The 15,730-nt window shown below is 37.8% G+C and overlaps 1 long non-coding RNA gene across 2 annotated transcripts in view; it reads right to left on the bottom strand.

Moving 5' to 3' along the window:
• Nucleotides 1-1,242: 1,242 nt before the first annotated feature.
• LOC141572394 (uncharacterized) overlaps nucleotides 1,243-15,730 on the bottom strand; it is a 35,105-nt gene continuing 20,617 nt past the window's right edge. For both annotated transcript variants that reach the window (XR_016018673.1, XR_016018674.1), the window contains one exon: nucleotides 1,243-12,707. This is a non-coding gene — a long non-coding RNA (uncharacterized LOC141572394). The remainder of the gene's footprint in view (nucleotides 12,708-15,730) is intronic.

The raw sequence follows: 15,730 nt of genomic DNA, 5'->3' as shown, positions 1-15,730 counted from the left end.
TATTACCAATATTGTTAGTAAAATCCATGTCCCCTCAGAACAAAATAAAACCCAGTATCTTCCCATTAGGACTACTGTTAATTAGGCATTAGAAGAACATTAATATGATTGAAACTTTTTAACTAAATAATCATCCTGTTGCTTAACTACTAGACATGGTTACATTTTAAAAAGAAGATACTAGTTAAGTTCAATAAAGCTGTTCAGTTGTAGAAGGATGGGCAGTTTGACAAAATGAAGTGAGATGCTTCAGGAAATGTGGAAGAAGATATCTTTAGCTGTAGGTTGGTATTTGGTCACCATTTTGGCAGGCTCACTGGTAGTTGGCCTTGGGAATCTACAGGAGGGGCGATTCTTCTAAGTTGTTTCAACTTCTCCCAATTAATTCCTTTTCTTCTTCCAAACCCACATGTTCTCCAAGAGTGGGAAGATGTTAAGGGCTATGTTCAAATGTTGCAGGTCCAAATGCCTGTTACTAACAAAACTGGCTTCAAGAACTTCTTGATAAACCACAGCATTTTATAAATGAAACCTAGCCCCAAATATTTAGGGAGTAGAGAAATCCAAGGTATTCCCATTTCCTCCCTGCCCATTTGTAAGAAGACAGACCATTGCAAATGAGGACTGCCAATTATTTTCCCCGTTTTGCTACCCTTAACACAGGCCTTAACAACTGTGGGACATTTAAAAATAAACCTGACAAAAGGTAATTGAAACTATTTTCAGTTCCCCCTAAAGTAAGTGGCTGGAGTCCACTGTGGTTCTCTAACCTGTGCACACTCACCCTACAGTCCCAGGAGGCCCTCCTCCAGAGCATACACCCCTCCACCCCCACCCCAGGGGTTCCTGCGTGGCTCAGTCCCTGTGGAGGGAGCTCTTTTCTCTCTATCTCTGAGCCATCTCTGACTCAAGTTGGTCCATCTGGAAGTAATATTACCCGAGCGTTTATACCCTGAGCCTGGCTCTCCACAAGTGACTGCATGTTTCCTGAAACCAACTATTGGCAGCTGTTACATAGGCATTTTCTGCTTTTTAGATACCTATAATTACACCAATTATGCCAATCATTGATGTTTATAAAGGATTTAAAATTTTACACACCCAGAAGAGTGTATCAGAAAGCAACATCTAAGACAGAGTGACACCCCACAGAGGGGCCTATTTGGCCACCGAAATTACTGTAGAGTCCCTTAAATTGAGCGTCAGTGAGGCTTCTTATGAGCCTATATGTCTTCGGCAAGTTAATCCTATTGCTGGAATAAAATTCCTTTTAGTTAAGGACCATAGTACTCAATCTTAACTTTTATTTTCAAAGGAAAGAACCATGTGTTCAAGTTAATGAAATTGTTTTTGGCCTCAAACCCTCTAAACCTCAATGTGAGGATGAGAGGTGGGCATTCCTCTTGTCCCAGGCTCCACCTTTATATACAATAAACACAGCACTGGAGCATCCAGTCAGCTTGCCGACCCAGAGAGCAAGAGCCGTCCTCAGTGCCAATGCGGAGCCACATTTGAGCCTGAGGCAAAAGGAAAAAATGAGTAATACTGGTTCTGTCTTTATTTACAATTTTCATACTTTGTTCATCTTGGATTATTTTTTTGTATTCTTTTTTATTTTACTTTTTAAAATATTTCTTTAGGATATTATTTATCTTGGTTACTGAGGTTTTTGGCTCCCCGTTACATTTTGGGCCCGATGAGTACCTCACGTGCTTCACCCTAGCCCTGGCCCTGGGTTCCCTGGTGCTGATCTGACGTGTGGTTTGCTGGCTCAGTGACTGGTCCACACATCCGAGTCCTCACAATATGCCTGCGTTTTATGTATATTCCATTTGCCCAGCAGCCAGCTGGGCAGAATTAAACTGTTTTTAGTGAGTACCTGAGACATTAGAACACTTGTCTTTAATTGTTAGTGTGTATAGTGATTGTCTAGGGTACTTGATAAAGACGTGGATTGCGTCTTCATACCTAGAAATTTGGATTTACTAGCCATGGTAGAATTTGGATCTCTGCATGTTTGTGTTTTTAAATAAAAATGTTTCTGATGCAGGTGGTTTACCAACCACACTTGAGATGTTCATGACAAATAATGTTTAAAATCCCTCTGTTTCAGGGCTTTTATGTTATTTTACAATTATATAAGTAGTTATATTTCGTGGGTATCACCTGTTCCTTAAGGGGTAAAGGGGATTACTGTGGAATGGCAGCTGCTTATGGAATAACCCCCCAAAAGTAACAATAACAAAGTTAACTATCCAAGCTAACTCTTTAAGTAACCAAGAGCCAGAGTCAGGAAGTTCTGTGACGGTAGGCAGCTGGCACTCTCCAGCAGGTACAATTTACTGATCATTCAGCAGACATTAAATAAAACAGCGCATGTGTAAGCACTTGGTATCTAAAAAGCAGCTCATAAAGGCAAGGAGTTATTGTTATTACATTTATTCAGTGTTTCGAGAGACACTTGAGACGTTCCATAGACCATTACATTTCTTTACAAATCCCTGTTAAGCCAAATTGTCTAAATTTAATGGGATTATCCCCTATGGAATGATTTAACAATATTTCTCAAATTGAGGTCTAAGGACCACCTATTTATTATGCAATCACAGATGACCAGGTAGTTTTTCCTGAAAATGGTATTTGGAGCTCCCCTAAAACCCTAAAAAGCTTCTTTACAGACTCTTGTGGAAAGTTGCAGCATTATCTAAATCAAGATGGGAGGGACTTAATAACAGAAGCAGGCAATCAGTTAATATGGGCAGGTTCTGAGCATTTGCGTGAGCTATTTACTGCACTTAGTTTTCACAGAGCTGGCAGCGACTTGACCCACAATCAGCACAGGCAGAATTTGAACTCAGAAAGTAGGATATCAGAAACAGAGCACTTGATCCTTCCACTGTTGCTAGCAGTGCTAGAGGTCGTGCTCCTGTAAGTTTCAGTATCTTCCTCTTCAGGGTAATATTCCTAACCAGTTTATCAGTGCTCCTTCCCTGGATAGTATTTCAGGTGACCACCCCCATCTTTGTTCTCTGTTGAATATTTCATGTTTGCGAAGGGCCTTTGCAGATGGAGGACCCCATCACTCAGCCTAAAGCCTATGTGTTTCTGGCAAGTCGCAAGTCTACTTAGAGACACCCCATCCTTTTGGAGGTTGGCCACTCCGCTGCTGTCTTAGAGCTCCCTGCCCTACACATTGTGGACTTTCTCTTGTGTGCCTGCCAACCCTCAACATCCTTATCTGATGCTGTGGGACCCACTATTTATTTAAATAAAATAAAATTTTATTTTATACTGGTTTTGCCTGGCATAGAGTGGTTTTGATTCTATTTCTTCTATGGTACATAAGTATTGACCTGGCCAACCCAATTCCATTTTTCCAGTGCACACTGGCTGTGGGTGAGACTGTGCTCTGTGTTTGAGAATCTTGGTTATCTTTCTGGAGCAAGAGTGGCCCAGGGCAGCTGGTTAGGTGAGTCCTACACGAGGGAGAAGGAACAAAGTGCTTCCGGTGAAAGACAGGCAGCAGAAGAGGTTTTCACCCCAACTTGCTGCAGGCTGTGCTAGAGAGAGGGGGCTTCAAGTTCTGATCATTTCTGCTTCAGCACATGGCAATCTTTTTAACATCCTGACTTTTTCTTTTTTGGGAGGTGGGCAGCAGGGTGTGTGTGGGCCAGGACGAGATGTGTGGGGGAGGATGGAGAGAGAGCCAAGCCTGGGAAAAATCAGAAAGGTATAGATGGTTTTTTATTTTATGTTTGGAAGTTAAGAGGGTGAAGTTCAAAGGCAAATCTAGCTTCTTTACCCACATTCTCTAGACGAATGCGCACACACACATACTCACTCAATCCCTTATGTCATACGGTTTCTACCACCCTTCTCCTGTTGCATCGCTAACGAGGAAGGTGATATTTTGAAAGACATTTGATCCAGCTAATGGAAGAGGAAGAAAACAGGGAGATGAGATCAGAAGGATTTCTGGGAAAGAAAGGGTGAAACACAAGGGACAAAAGAGTGAGTCATCAGGCCAGAGCAATCATGAGAGACCATCTGGCTCAGTGCTGCCGAATTTGGGGGCTATATTTATAATTTCTAAATTGGTTAACAGTTACCTGTTTTGCTGCATTAGAGAGGTGGGGGTAATGTATTTATTTACGTCTTTACCTCTGACAATGAACATTTGTGCACAGAATGAGGTAGGGTATTATATTTTGGCTTGGGCATCTGAATTGATCCTTTGAGGAAAAAAATATCTGACTGATAATGAAAGGAAAAACAAAGGTAAAATAAGGTGGCAAACACTGGTTTACCTTTTTCCTTGTTGCAGAACCCCTTTCCCACTATTGTGGCTGAAAATGGCAGATACTCAATTCCCAGCCTGCTTTGTGGCCAGGAACGGCCATGTGTCCCACAAGATGACCTAGGGAAAGGCTGCAGGGGAAAGAAGGAGGATGTCTGAGAATGAGTTTCCTGCCAGGTCATGGGTGAGAGGCCTTTGATGAGTGCGTGTTCCTGTTTCCTTCCTGTTTGGAGCAGCTGCAGTGGCTTATCCTGTGGCCGTGAGGGAAAGCCCACGAGAACCATGGCAATGCTGACCCAGAGCCACGACATGGTAAACTATGGAACCAATTCAAGATCAGCACCGCTGACCTTCTAGTTACATGGGGAAAACAAACTCACATTGATCAAGCCACTTGTGATCAGGTGGTCTGTTGCTTGCAAACAAAATCTTACCCTATACGGGCAGAGAAGGCCACTTTCAAGTTACTGCTTGGCTTGCTCTGAGGCAAGTGAAATTACTCTTAAATTATTACCACCACTAATGGCATCAACAATGATATTTATTCAACACTTTATATACTTGTGCTTTATATATATTGTTTCATTTAATACCAGTCCATTGAGACAGATATCATTATGCCCATTTTATGGATAAGGAAATAAAGTTCAGAGAGCTTAATTTGCCCAGGTCTAATAAGAAGTAGAACTGAACCTAGGCTGTGTAATTCTATAACTGGCTTTCTTTTCCATTAGGCGTAAGACAAAAATTTAAAGTGTGGCCTATGTTTTAAGGACATTTTTAGAAAGTAGTTTGTTATGTGTTGTTCATATGTAATAGCATTCACTTAACATCGCACTTATATCGATCAACATGTCCATTTTTATATTTCGAATAGCAATTTAATTAGAATTAGTTTACAAGATTTTCCAATATCTGAAGTAATAAAAGTTTGTCAAGAATGATGTGAGAAAAGAAAGCAAAAGGCACTTTCAAAGAATAATCAAATCTTAAGTTTGAAAGAGACCTAGAGAGTGTTATGCGACTTTGTGAAATGTTTTCCTGAAGTCAGAATTTACCTTAAATATAATATGCATATCTAACAGAGTAATAGCCCCTATTAGAAGGAAGGAAGGAAGGAAGGAACCAGCATGTAGTGATTTTATTAAATTTAGTTTGGTTCCATTTGATTGATGAATTATTTTCTCAATGATCATAATTGGTTAAATAGAATGAGAATCTTGAATTTTTCTGGAGCTAAAGCATTTGGTCTGTGGTTAATCTTACTGACTTCCCTTTCCTTTTGAAAAAGGATGTTTGTCCTTCTCTGCCTGTTGCCTTGATTACTTGAAAATTCCTAGTGGTGGTCCTTTGTCATCTGTAAGCCTTTTGGGTCTCTAGGAGGTATTCCTGAGAGGCCTCAGAGACTCAACCCTGGGGTAACGAGCAGAACAAGTTCCCACTTTGCCCCCCATTTGGTTGCTCTCAGCCAGCATGCTCTCCTCCTTCTGGAGTGAAGTCTCCTGATGGTGAAGATAGAAACAAAATGGAAGCACAATGGTTCTGAGTTTTCTCTAGACCAAGCAATGGGCCTGTCCCTTTCTTTTTAGCTTCATTTCTGAGCCACAGACGTTTTCTCTTTCAGGGATATGTCTTAGAGGCCTCTGGGCTTCAAACTTCCTGAATCTGTTTGAGGTTGGTGCCCTTCTTCTCTCATCATCCTTGGTCATGTCCCTGCTTTCATCTTCAGCTCATGTCCTTTTAAATCTGAGCACGCCAGAAAGCTTCTCACACAGCTTGCTTGCGGCTGTCTTCAGCTTTTCTTCCTCATGCAAGTACTAATAACACAAACTCAAATGATTCCGATTTTGAGAGTTCTGTTCTCTTATACTATTTCTCATTTTCAATTTTATCTGTCTTTGAATATTTAAAATCTGGTTTCTTAATCTCTAAAAGAGTATGTTGGACTCAACCTAGCTTTCCTTTGTAGGATAATTATGATCCTGTGGGTCTCCTTTCCACCTGCTCTCCAAGTTTCTTGTTAATTCCACTGTACTAAAGAATTACTTTCCTGACAAGAATCAAGTCCAGAAAAAGCATTGAAGTTCTACTTTAGAAGGGAAATTCTAGTTTATTCAAATTCCAGTGTAAAAGGGAAATGCACCTGTTTAAAAATTAATTAAAATCTCTAAATAGGAAAAAAAAATCTATTCTTTATTCTTAAACCAATTCTATAGTCTCCTCTTTACTGGAATTAATATGATATATTATTCCTCTTAGGGTGTTAAAATTTACAATGGTGGACTAAAAATCATGCATAGTTGTATTGATTTAATTGGAAGATTTTTAAGTAATTCTTTTCTTCTTTTAATATTCCATGGATGCAAAACTTTAAAACACAGTGTATCTTTCATTATTAGTTATAACTGATTCTTTTTTAAATGCCATAATTTAACTGTACTGTGGCCAAAAATCATGTTTATTCTTAAGACTCCTACTTGACTGTTTCCTGCCAGTTATTATTTTTTTTATGGAGTCTGTTTTCAACCCTAATTTTTCATCAAAGTAGCTTTTGCTACTTTGTATTTGAAAAGAGAAGGTTTTTCCAGACTTTTATGAGATAGTTGAATAAATGATGCATCTACATGGTGTGACTAAAACCTCCTTTGTTTATTAATATATTACAAATAATATATTATGAATAATATAATGAATAAGTTATAAATGAAATCCTTGGAGAATCAAATGTATAGTCTTGCAGTACATAATGCACTGAGTGTGTGTGTGTGTGTGTGGTGTATAAAACCAGTTCTCTCAATTGAAAGGAAACAGATACCATATTTAAAAATGGATTTAATCACTAGGATCACTGTCCCAACAAGAAGTCAAGTGAGCAGTTTCTGGTTGATTGAACAGCTCCACAGTGTCATCAGGGACCCAGGCTCTGTCCTTTTTGCTGCTCTGCCATCACTAGACCAAATTAATGGGTTTAGCAGCTCCAGACATTTTGTTCTCACGAAACAACACCCAGAATCAGGAAGGGAGGAGAGAGTTTCTCCTCTTCCTTTCTCTATCTATCTGTCTCTTTCTCTTCCCCTCCTCCACCAGAGGAAGAAGTTTCCTAAAAACACCCTGCACACATACACACACATATTTTTTCATTTCTTATATACATGTATTTACAATATTATTAAAATTTATCAACATAGGCTACAATTTAACTACTGTCACTGACCATTATTAAGGCAAAAGAAATTAATTCTACTTGTCTTCATTATTTAAAAAAATAAGTAAACTGAGAAAGAAGAAGAAGTCTGAAACAAAGCAGGAGGTGAGGATCATTATACCCTGATTAGGCATGTTTGTTGATAAATCATATTCTCTGCAAGAAAACTCTACCAGTAAAAACCTAATGTAATACAATTAACTGCACATTAGGGATTAATTTTAATTTCCAGCACCAATATTTAAAAAACAGTTACTTTTAAAAAATAATTCTTTAACTTGTATGTACATAGGGAAGACAGTGGACTATTTCAGGACTTAGCTTTAAATGAATCCTGTGCTGTGTCCACAAATTATCAGTATTGGAATCCTGTGGGATTCTTCTAGTCATATTCCACATGTGTGAACTATATTAACTGGTATGAGTTAGCACTGACTTTTGCATGTAAGCCCAGATTTAACCTGATGCTGCAGCAGACCCATTTTAGAGATGAGCCTGTTTGTACATGAACATGAATAGATTATGAAGGCTATAATTAAGGGAAGGGCATGTACTAGTGTTTTGCTTATTTAATTGCCCACTAAATGAAAATGCTTGAAAAAAATTTAAACTTTGCAATTGGCACAAAGCCTTTAGCAAATAAGAGTTATGGATGATTTCTTTGTTTCATTCAGGAAACTCTATCAGATGAGAGCTTTAGTCTGGCTTCCATTCCCACAACTCCACTGACCCAGCTCTCACTGCGATAGTCAGCATCACCTCTGTGGCTCAATCCATTGTGTTTGGTTTGATCTTGATCTGACTAGCCCTCCCTGCACCACTGGACACTGCTGGCCACATCCTCATTTTGGAAATGCTCCTCATGTGGCTTCTGTGACATCAGATTCTCCTAGCTTTCATTGCTCCACATTTGCTTCTCCTGGGCTCTTCTGCTGCTGACCACACCTTAAACATTTGTGGCCAGTGGCTCTCTCTTCTCACCCCGTCCCTCACCTTCTCCAGTGAGTAAGAGTATCGAGCTAACATGTTCTTATTCATGTCCGTGGCTTCTAAAATGAATCTGTGCCCTGGCCTCTGTCCCGCACTCCAGACCTACTAACAGCTCCATGCGGATGTCTCACATCCATCTCAAATGCACACATCTAAACGTGAACTCCTGGGCTTCTCCTCAAGACGTCTCTTTCTCTAAGTCACTCTTTTTGACAAATGACACTATTGTCAACTCACTGGTACAGGTTATTAAAGGAAACAATTCTTCAGCTTTCCTTCACCTGCATGTCCAGTGATTCACTAAGTCTTCTCCAGTCTACCTTCTCTGTGCCTCTGGAATTTCCCTCTTGCATGCCATCCCTGCTGCCACTAATGTAGTCATCACCTCATCATCTTCCAGTCTTGGATATTGTGGCTGTCTTAACTGTTCTCCTATCTAGTCTTGCCCCACTTCAGTCCATTCATCACACTCTCCAGCATGATCTACTTAAAATATAAATCCAATCATTTCACTCCCCCGGTTGGAATGAATCCGTTAATGCCTCTGCATCACCTTCAGGAGGGTTCAAATGTTGTTGCGTGGTTTTACTATACCTTAGGAACTGGTCCTGATTTAGCTGCCTAGTGGCATTTATTACCACCCCTCTTTCTCCTTTACTCCCAACATCTATTTTCTATACTCCAACAGTACGAAAATATTTTCAGTTACTAGAATATACCATGCTTTCTCACTTTTGTGCTCCTGGTATGATTTTCTGGCTTCCTGATATGACTTCTCGAATTTGTCACCTGGCTAGCACTCTTCCTTTAGAAATCTGCATAGTCTTCTCTCTTTGGGGATCAGTCTGGTGTAGGCCCCCTTTGACGTGATCCCTATTACTCTATGAATATCAAAGCCTTTATTTTATAGCCATCAGTTTGCCTTTCTTTCCTACTCACTAGAAAATCTTTCAGGGAGCAACTGTGTCTTATTGGTCCTTGTAAGTACCTCATCTTGAATAGGCCATTAATATATGCTCATTGAATGTGCCATAAATGAGGCAACTAGTTAAGACAGAAAATAAGTTTAATAATTTTTTTAGCGAAAAAGGAAAATAATTAAAAATTATTTTCAACTCACAAATGACTTTGAGGTCATATTTTGGTAGGGAATATGGATATTTTTATTATAGCAGAAACATTATTTTGTGTTTGTTTGTTTAATTGAAGACATTTTGTTGAGGTGAAATGCCTAGACATTGGTGGCAAACACACCTGTCTTCAAACACCATGCATGGTTCCTCTAGTTGTTTGCTCTTAGATGAGTCACTTATACTTTGAAAACTCATTTTCCTCATTTGCCAAATGAGGAATGTATTCACCTTAGAAGTATGTTATGAAGGTTTAAATAAACTTATATAAAAAGTATCTGGATATACTAAATGTTCAGTAAATATTGATCATCTTTCCCTTCTTTGAGTAGCTAATTAACCTAATGGGTTAATAGATGATGTCATTTTCAGATGAGAAAAAACTATCATTTGGCCATCAGATAATATGGATTATAGAATCTAAATATCTCAAAATCGGGTCTATTTGTTCAGTTCTTGAATTATGGTAACTTTGTAAGTTTTGGACTAAACTCATTTCATAGTAATTAATATTATATAAATTATTTTTTTCTCTATAGTATTATAGAAGCATCTACAATTTTCCTGATTATCTATTATAGTAATGAGTCTATTATATTGACCAAAGTGGCCTAATTTCATTTCTTTCTTGAAAGCATTTTTAAGTATACTAAATAATGCATAACTGTGCAGAGTTAACGTAAGTCCAATGATAATCCATATATTGAAAATTACTATGTGGAAAGTCATACATTTAATAATTTATTTTCTTTGCTATTGCAAATGACACAAAGCACTGCTCATAATTCTGGAAAGTAAATCACATTAATGTGGGAAAATGGATTAAAAGGGAGACTGTAATTTAGATAGTTACTAAAATGAGTTTTCAGATAAATAAGCTAAATCTAGGCAGTGAATTGGGCAACCTGACATTTTTTAAAGTATTTTACAAACATTTGAAATGGCTTTTAAAATTTTTCCTAAAGTCAAATCTGTCCTTTTTTCAGGTAAATAATGGCTTGACTTGAAAGCCTTGGCAAAGGGAATAAAGTCTTCTATTCCCAGTTCCCCACACTTTATGGGTTCTTTCACCACAGATCTCTAGCAGGTTAAACTGGCTACATACTGGCTTCTTTTCACAATACATGAGTAATTACTTTAAATTGCTCCGTTTTATTAAGTGAAATCCAAAGAAGCTTCTGTGCCTATCTGACATTTAGTTAATGAGCACAGTGGTACCTCCAGGAGATTAATGGAACTTTGATAAAGGGGTGGTTTAATTGGTGAAGTAGCACATCTGGATTTCTTTGGGAAAGGGGTGAAATAATCCATATATTTGAATGCAACTTAATGTAATTACATTGTAATTTTGTTTTTTGCCAGAAGTCAGTTTGCCACTTGAAGTGAGAACTGGAGGATAACTCATATAAGTAATTAAAATCTATCAACAAATATTGAGTACCTACTATGTTCAAGGCTCTGGGGTAAGTACTATGACAAATACTAAGAAATATAGGATTTAGTATCTATTCTCAAATAACATACACTATAGTAAACAAATTAATTGGGAAACGTGTATGTGTGCATGACAGTGTTCTGCACACATTCATATATTTTGAGTTTACATTTTAGTAATCAACTTTTCACTGATCTCTCTGTATAGGACAATGTGTTGGTAATATCAAGAAGTATTAAATATGGTTTATTATTTTACTTAGAATTTGCTTAGAGAAATAGGGCACTGAGGTAAAAAGAAACAAGTGAAAGGCAGCATATGATAAGGTTCAACATTAATAACCCTTATATTTGCATAACACTTTAAAAGTGCTTTCATATATACCCTATATTACTTTGTAAGCGGGCATTTTCCCGCCAAATCGCGTCGTAACGCGGGGCTTTTTTGACATTTTCTCGCCAAAATTAGACTTCCGTAAAATATTCATACCTTTCGATCTATTTGATATTTTTCTATGAAACTTTCGGTGTTTTAGTTTAAAAAGAGGTCTCTATTTATTTACTTTGCAAAATTTTTGCCGGTTCCAACTAGAGGCGATATGACGAGTTTACTCGTTTCCCACAAACAATGTGTTTTAAAATTATTCTTCTTAGTCCTGCTTTCCCCTTAAGCTATAGCTCCACCTCCCTTTTACCAGTTACTGTCTCTCAGATTGCCTGAAAATCTTACACTCATGTCCCCACTGTGTCACCCTTCTGAGTGCTCTCAATCCACTGTAATACAGTTTTGCCTGTCTAACCTTCTGAAGCTTTCCCCCCATTCGCCAAATTTAACCACGTCTTCAGTTATCTTACCATGGGATCTCTCTGTCAGGGTTGACACCGGGAAATGTTTTTAAAACACTCTACTCCTCTGACTTCTCCAATACCATTTTCTACTGCTTCTCCTTTCTCTCTTTCACCTGAGGTGGAAGGAATTGCCTAGAGTAGCGTTCCCCTAGTAGCCTCTGAGATGGTAAGATGACTTTAGATGGCACACATACCATACCCGGGGAGACCTCAAAGGAAGGCAATGACGGTGGGTTAACAGGGTGAAAATTGGGGGAAAAATAAAAACGGGGACAAGAAAGGGTAGAAGTTTCTCTATCTGACACCAGGCTTTCCGGGTAGGATCCTTTGTATATCCTCAAACACCAGGCCAGACTTCCTCCTCTCTGATTGCTCTGAGAATCTATGTCCTGAGCAATCTGAGGTCCAGGGCTTGAGGGGAGCCCGGGCTGTACCAAAGCCCAACAGTGGGAGTTGAGATTAAGTGGTTGGGGAAGATGGGAGGATGTAGTGTTGGGTTTCAACTCAGCAGCCACCAAAAGAAAGAATGAGGTAAAGAGGAGCTCTGGCATCAGACCTAGCTATGAAACCAGAGGACAATTTCTCATACCAAACCAAAGGGTCTTCCCCGCCTCTTCTCCTGCACCCTGAGCCTCCCACACACATCAGCAAGTCCCGCTGACCTTACCCTCAAATCTGCCTGCTTCTGTCTACTACTGCTCTGGTCCAGACCACCATCACTTCTTGCTGGGCTGATATACAAGCTTTTAACTTCGTGTCTTTTCCTTCTTCTGCCCTCTATACATTCTTCTTCACACAGCACCTAGCAGGATATTTTTGAAATGAAATTAGATTATGTCGCTCCCCTAATAAAAACCCTATAAATGTTTTCCATTGCAGAGTATAACTTCCAAACTCCTCAACATAGCTGCAAGGCCTTAAGTGACCCTGAATCTAATGTTCCCTGTTGCTCAGTAGATTCTAGTCATAATTTCTTTGTGTTCCTTGAATATGCCAATCTTAAGGGCTTTGCAATAGCTGTTTCTTAGGCTTTTCAGATCTCAGCTCAAATGTCCGTTCTCAGAACAAACCCTGCTTAACCAACTCCCACCATCTCCCAACACATCTCTGGTGCATAACTTATTCCGCCCCTCCCGGCACATCCCTGGTACATAATTTACTTTCTTCTTGGAACTCATCTCTGGTACAAAAGTTACTTTTTTCATAGCTTATCACTATCAGAAATTGTTTATTCTCCTCTCTCACCCCAACCATCACTAGGACACAAGTGGCCTGACTGTCTCGATTCTGTTTGTCTCTGTTATCTCAATGCCTAGAATGATGGCTGAGGCATAGTAAGCAGTCAACAAATATTTGTTGACTACTGAATAAATGAGGTCAGTACATCTCTTTGAGCCCAGAGTTTCCATTGAGAGAAAATTAAATGAGATTTTATATATATCACATACATACGGTATATTAATATAATGTCATTGAATATATAATCTCATTTCATATATTGATATGTAATAAGTAAAATCTCATTATATATAATACACACACATAAAATGAGATCATATACTATATAGATGTCAGATCTATATGTATACCATTTATATCTATGTCTTTTTGGCACTTAGCACAGGGCCTGGCCCGTATTAAAAGTGGTAGGTGTTATATTTTCCATGCATAAGGCATAGTAAACTCAGGATTCTGGGAACAATTTCTGAAAGTTACATTCATTCTACTGACAATGCTTATTGAAAAATTTGTAGTTTCTTTAGAAATTTCATCTGAATAACTTGCTGAAAACTTTTTCAAAATTATAAGGAAGCCACTTGATAACAGGTTTTCATAAATATTTTCTCAAACCCGGTGGCAATGATTCAGGAAAAGGAAACTTTGAAAATCACTGTTCTGGCTTTTACCAAATAACTTAACCCATTCAGAATATTTGGGAGTTCACTTCAAAAGGCTGCTAGGGAAACAAAATCTGTTGAACAAACACCTACATCATTTTGATTAGGAATTAATCCTCAGTATCTAACCTTTCTTGAAAGGGCCATTAAATATCTTTTGGCTATTCAGCTCATCTTTGTTTTGAACTAAGAAAAATTGAGCTGAATATTCATTTTTAATTGACTGATAAGAATGAAAAAAAAAAGTTATTTTCTCCTTATTTCAGGTGTTTTTGCAACCTAGTTAGCTTTGTCATTACTTGAATATCATTATTTAATTTTTTTAATTGAGTAACATTTCTTTGTTTTCATAGTATTTGCTTTTATAATTACTTTCTGTTTACAGAAGTGAGGCAGTGTGATTTTTCAGTCAGAACATTAAGTATGTTTGAGTAAAGAAATTATCCTCAAAAAACAGTGATACAGTGCTTATGGTGATGATACAGTATCATTTTAAAATAAATTTATTTAAATAACAAAGCGATTTTCTTTAAATAACGTTGTTGAATAAATAATAAAGCTATTACGCAGCTATGGCAGGATTGTGAGGGTGGTATATGGCCACTTAAGTGTGAGAAACAGGTCTACAGTAGTATTTCTTTTTTTTATTTTTATTTTTTTATTAGGGTATATTAGGGAACAGCGTGTTTCAATAGGACCCATCAGCTCCAAGTCGTCATCCTTCAATCTAGTTGTGGAGGGTGCAGCTCACTGGCCCATGTGGGAATTGAACTGGCAACCCTGTTGTTCAGAGCTCGCGCTCTAACCAACTGAGCCATCCAGTCACCCCTTACGGTAGTATTTCTATCTGTCCTGAAGGACTAGTTTTTTTTTTTTTTAATATTTTCAATCTACTGCAAGGTGCCACTTTTATAAGATAGTAACAATTAATTACTAGAAAAATAAAAGTAAAAAAATGAAAGGCATTTAAAGTACCAGCTTAAATTTTAAATTATTAGATTTAACACTCATAAAACAATTCTGTCAAATTACTATAAAAATCGTAAACATCTATTTTCAGTTTCAGAACTGACTTCTTTGCATACTGGTAACAGCTGCAGACTGGCAGTCAGTTCATGGACCACACTTTGAGTAACACTGGCCTAGAGAAATGATACAGATGGGAGAAAGGTCAGTATTTCAGGAGGGAACAGAGGAAGGGTGATTGCAATGTCTCCTTTTTAAAATCTGTATTTCCAAATAGTCACTACTAACTCCCATTCATTCTTTCTTCTCCATTCCTATTGACTTAGTTCAAGCTCTCGCTTATGAATTGAGCATAAGTGTGATATTTTGTAAAAGTGTTGTTTCTCATCAAACTGTTAAAAAAAGTGAGGCCTATAAAACTTTTCTATAAAATTGTCCAGTGACTGTTCAAGATATTGTTCTGTATATAGTTCATACTTTGAGCATGGATCTGTAAAAACTTTCCTTTAGAATGTAGTACCAGGAAAATATTTTCTTCTTAAGAATTGATATGCTTTCTTTCATTCCTTCAATTAGACAAGGAGGGTTGCATAACACATACTGTTATATACTTCATGGATTTTTGCCAGGAAAATCAGGGATAGATTTAATATACAATCACAGTAATTATATTGTATGCAATATTCTTCCTCATTTACATAGAGGAAAGGAATAGGCATTGGAAAATCCAAGATATGCTTACTTTTTCAGTACATCTATCTAAATAAGCCATTATTCTTTCTTTTTTCTTTTTTTATTGCAAATTTCTAAGGTCTTCTAAAAGTTTTGAGTAGATACAGGCTATAGAGCTGGAGATTTAAGTGTTGTGGTTGTTTTAAAATTGTCTTATTTTATTGCCATGGAATTTAAATTGTCCTCTGAATTGAAACAATTAACAGAAGAGCTCATGATAGAGCTAGTT

The sequence above is a fragment of the Rhinolophus sinicus genome, chromosome 14 (genome assembly GCF_057876585.1).
Source record: "Rhinolophus sinicus isolate RSI-liver-muscle chromosome 14, RSI-T2T, whole genome shotgun sequence".
In the NCBI taxonomy this organism is placed as follows: domain Eukaryota; kingdom Metazoa; phylum Chordata; class Mammalia; order Chiroptera; family Rhinolophidae; genus Rhinolophus; species Rhinolophus sinicus.
The sequence above is the reverse complement of the archived record's forward strand: the minus strand, read 5'-3'. Positions and strand labels throughout refer to the sequence as shown.